The following is a 5,000-nucleotide window of genomic DNA, read 5'->3' on the forward strand; positions in this document are numbered from 1 at the left end:
ACACCAGTCGAGCCGGAGGTGATCTCCGACTATCTGGGCGTCGACCACGCGGGCGATGCCGTCTTTGACCGCCACCACGTCAGGCTTGCGGATGCCCTCAGGTGTTCGGAGGTGGGGCTCCACAGAGACATTGAAGCCCCTCTGCGCGAGTCCACGGGCGACATAACGCACTACAGCGTCATGGCGCTTGACCCGGGACCCGTGCGTCCTAAAGCAAGCCTGAAGTACGTGGTTGGCGGTCTCCACGGCCTGGCACCCCGCGCGGCATCTGGTGTCCGCCTCCCGCCCGCGACTGCGCCGTGCCTTCGTAGGGAAGGCGTTGATGCGGGCGCGGAGGGCGTCGATGTATTCACGCCCAGATAGCAGGCGACTGGTGTCGGCGACCCACTGATGTTGGCCACTGACGGCGGCAGAAGATGACAGCGCCGCACCGTCAATGGCGATGTGTAGGCGCGCCGCCCACATTTCCCCAACCTGCGTTGACGATTTGAGGAGGTGGCCCTCCCACATTAGGTGGCGCTCCAGCACCTCGATCTCACGCTGCACCTCATCCATGCCTGCACCGTCGCAGGCTGGCCCTATCTTCTTCAGCGCCAGGAGACGGGACCGACGGAGGGTCGGACCCATCCATCGGCAAGATGGAATGCCGAGGCCCCCCTGGGCAACAGGAGCGTGGAAGTATCCCGGGGGGGTGTCCGCCGGAAGGCGGAACCATCTCCTGACGGCGGCCCGGATGGTGACGTCGGCCGACTTCAATGCACCCACCCGGGTGCGGCTGAGGGCCAGCCCGTGGTACAGGCCAGGGAGAAGTACGTTGGTGAGAGCGTGGAGGCGCTGTTGCGGCTTCAGCGGAGCTCGGGAGATGACGTCAAGCTGCTCCACCAGGTGGCGACGTGGATTGAAGACACAGCGACCCGCGGTGGAGAATTGCAGCCCCAGGTACCGGAAGGTTTCACCCACACGCAGGGCAGGCATGGTGGTATTGCCTGCTGTGAAGGTGACATTGCTGTCCACCTTCACCTTCTTCTCGCGCCCTGACGCGACTAAGGCGAGGGTGAAACACTTCCGGGCGTTGATCTGCAGCCCCAGGTGGGCGAGGGCTGCGGTAGCTGCGTCGATGAGGGACTGCAAGCCCCTCGGGGTCGCTGCAAACAGCAAGACGTCATCTGCAAAGGCCGCAGCGTTGACTCTGCGACCGAGGATCCGAGCTCCGATGTGGGAGGGCAGTTGGCCTAAAACGTAGTCCACCGCAAAGTCGAACAGGAGGGGGGAGAGGGGATCGCCCTGGCGAACGCCCCGTGCTGGCTGCACAGACACGCCCACGCCGGCGCCGTCCGCTATCACTGTCGTGCTGCCCTCGTAGCACCGCTCGACATACTCGACAAAACAATCCGGCAGGCCATGCGCCTTCAGCACGGGGCGAAGGGCAGCATGATCTACCGAATCGAATGCCTTAGATACGTCGATCGATGCCACAAAGACAGAGCGGCAGGAGCGAACTGCGTCGGTGAGAGCAGTGTCCAAGATGAAGGTATTTTCCAACATCCCATCCCGAGGGATGAATGCCCGCTGACGTTCGTCCACAGCACATGCGCGCATCAGGCGTGACGCGAGAACCTTGTGAAAGGTCCGCGCCAACACCGAGCAGACCGTAATGGGGCGAAAGTCAGCGGGGGATGTTGGTGCAGCCGTCTTCGGGAGAAGGGACGTTCGCGCGCGAAGCAGGCGTTCCGGAAGGGCGCGGGCCAGAAGGAAGAGATTCATCACTTTCACCAGGACTTCGTGCGGCAGGCGCCGCAACTCCGCTGGGGTAAGGCCGTCCGGCCCGGCTGCTGATCCCCTGGGCGGCAACGCGGCGGCGACCTCCTCATGTGTGACCGGCCCCCATAGGCACTCGGGAGCGACAGGCTCCGAGTGCGGGAGGAGGCGGTCACGATTGAAGCCCGCGGTGGAGATGGGCTTCTTGGTGAAGAGGTCCGCCCAGAAGTCCAGCAGACCAGGGATGGCAGGTGGCGGCTGGAGCAGGGTGCCATCCAAGAGGCCGCGCACGCAACGTGCACGCGACCGTCGGAAGGCATCCTGCGTTCTCGCGTACTCCCAGCGGCGCCGCTTGCGCTTCTGCGTCGGCGGCGCGGCAGGCGGCCGCTTCGATGGTTGGCGCGGCCGCTGTGTCCTGGTGATCGATCTCTCCCCTCTGGACCCGACCGACGCAAGGGCATCCGGGAGCATGCCCAGGATGACATCGGGCGGCGTGCCCCGCCCCAGACCTATGACACGATCCAGGGCAGAGAAACGTTGGGCGGAAGCGGGTAGCCCCGCCAGATGCTCCCAGATGGCGGCGTCAGTCGGCCCCTCCGGCGGCGGCCCGGTGGTGTCGGCCGCGAAGTCCTCGGCTGCGTCGACGGGCGGCGCAGCGGCCTCGCCCGCGTCAGGCAGCGGGCTCGCTGCTCCCCGGCGGGACGCCGGCTCTTCCCCCCGACCGATCTCAAGCGCCTCCATGAATTGGCGGACAAGCTGCTTGTGGGCAGCTTGCCGCCGTCGGCACTTGATTGCCTCAAGCGTTCGGTCGGGGAACATCCTGATGAGCTCTTGATTTACAAAGAAGAACCGGGCGTCCCTCTCGAGGAACAGTTCGGCCTCCGCCTTGGCGAGCGACAGGACTTCTTCCTCCGTCCACCTCGCGCGATGCCTCTCCGTGACGATCTCCGCGTTGGCGGCCGCAAGGTGTTGGCGGCGGCGGTGGACCCCGAGACCGTTCTTGGTGGTAAAGCTGCGGTGGCACTCACTACAGGCGTATACAGCTGCAAAAGTTACAAGATTTTCGGCACGGCCGGTTGGCCGGCTAGGTGCTGGGGGAGTTGGGGTGGCACCTTCAGCGGAAGGGCCACCACTTTTTCTCTGAATACTGCCCCCAACTAAAAAAAGGGATAGTGCGAGGGGGGGCTGGTAACCCCCCCAAGCCCCTGGTGCGGTCTTCCACTCTGCGAAAATCAGCGGGCCCACGAGAAGGGGAGAAGACCGCAGGAGAGGAGAGGCTAAGAGGGCTAGGCCCATGTATTGCGCATCACTCTCCCTGTAACCATAACCCAAGGAAGGCACCTCGCAGCAGCAGCACGACTACATCAAGACCGCACTTCGAAAAGCCAAGTCCGGATGCAGCCACACCGCCGCCACTTGGCCACCTTAAGAGAGTCATAGTTACTCCCGCCGTTTACCCGCGCTTGCTTGAATTTCTTCACGTTGACATTCAGAGCACTGGGCAGAAATCACATTGCGTCAACACCCGCTAGGGCCATCGCAATGCTTTGTTTTAATTAGACAGTCGGATTCCCCCAGTCCGTGCCAGTTCTGAGTTGATCGTTGAATGGCGGCCGAAGAGAATCCGCGCACCCGCGCGCCCCCGGAGGAGCACGCTAAGGCGGACGCGGCCTCGCAGCAAGGAAGATCCGTGGGAGGCCAAGGCACGGGACCGAGCTCGGATCCTGCACGCAGGTTGAAGCACCGGGGCGCGAACGCCGCGCAGGCGCGCGCATCCTGCACCGCCGGCCAGCACGAGGCCGACCAACGGCGAGAGCAGACCACGCCCGCGCTAAACGCCCGCACTTACCGGCACCCCTACGGCACTCACCTCGCCCAGGCCCGGCACGTTAGCGCTGACCCACTTCCCGACCAAGCCCGACACGCCCCGATCCTCAGAGCCAATCCTTATCCCGAAGTTACGGATCCAATTTGCCGACTTCCCTTACCTACATTATTCTATCGACTAGAGGCTCTTCACCTTGGAGACCTGCTGCGGATATGGGTACGAACCGGCGCGACACCTCCACGTGGCCCTCTCCCGGATTTTCAAGGTCCGAGGGGAAGATCGGGACACCGCCGCAACTGCGGTGCTCTTCGCGTTCCAAACCCTATCTCCCTGCTAGAGGATTCCAGGGAACTCGAACGCTCATGCAGAAAAGAAAACTCTTCCCCGATCTCCCGACGGCGTCTCCGGGTCCTTTTGGGTTACCCCGACGAGCATCTCTAAAAGAGGGGCCCGACTTGTATCGGTTCCGCTGCCGGGTTCCGGAATAGGAACCGGATTCCCTTTCGCCCAATGGGGGCCAGCACAAAGTGCATCATGCTATGACGGCCCCCATCAACATCGGATTTCTCCTAGGGCTTAGGATGGACTGACTCGTGTGCAACGGCTGTTCACACGAAACCCTTCTCCGCGTCAGCCCTCCAGGGCCTCGCTGGAGTATTTGCTACTACCACCAAGATCTGCACCGACGGCGGCTCCAGGCAGGCTCACGCCCAGACCCTTCTGCGCCCACCGCCGCGACCCTCCTACTCGTCAGGGCTTCGCGGCCGGCCGCAAGGACCGGCCATGACTGCCAGACTGACGGCCGAGTATAGGCACGACGCTTCAGCGCCATCCATTTTCAGGGCTAGTTGCTTCGGCAGGTGAGTTGTTACACACTCCTTAGCGGATTCCGACTTCCATGGCCACCGTCCTGCTGTCTTAAGCAACCAACGCCTTTCATGGTTTCCCATGAGCGTCGATTCGGGCGCCTTAACTCGGCGTTTGGTTCATCCCACAGCGCCAGTTCTGCTTACCAAAAGTGGCCCACTTGGCACTCCGATCCGAGTCGTTTGCTCGCGGCTTCAGCATATCAAGCAAGCCGGAGATCTCACCCATTTAAAGTTTGAGAATAGGTTGAGGTCGTTTCGGCCCCAAGGCCTCTAATCATTCGCTTTACCGGATGAGACTCGTACGAGCACCAGCTATCCTGAGGGAAACTTCGGAGGGAACCAGCTACTAGATGGTTCGATTAGTCTTTCGCCCCTATACCCAGCTCCGACGATCGATTTGCACGTCAGAATCGCTACGGACCTCCATCAGGGTTTCCCCTGACTTCGTCCTGGCCAGGCATAGTTCACCATCTTTCGGGTCCCAACGTGTACGCTCTAGGTGCGCCTCACCTCGCAATGAGGACGAGACGCCCCGGGAGTGCGGA

The 5,000-nt window shown here is 62.6% G+C and overlaps 1 pseudogene; it reads right to left on the bottom strand.

The window, feature by feature from the left end:
* LOC126435760 (large subunit ribosomal RNA) overlaps positions 1 to 5,000 on the bottom strand; it is a 7,955-nt pseudogene that overhangs the window by 1,889 nt on the left and 1,066 nt on the right.

Source organism: Schistocerca serialis, unplaced genomic scaffold, assembly GCF_023864345.2.
Source record: "Schistocerca serialis cubense isolate TAMUIC-IGC-003099 unplaced genomic scaffold, iqSchSeri2.2 HiC_scaffold_1217, whole genome shotgun sequence".
Taxonomy (NCBI): Eukaryota; Metazoa; Arthropoda; class Insecta; order Orthoptera; family Acrididae; genus Schistocerca; species Schistocerca serialis.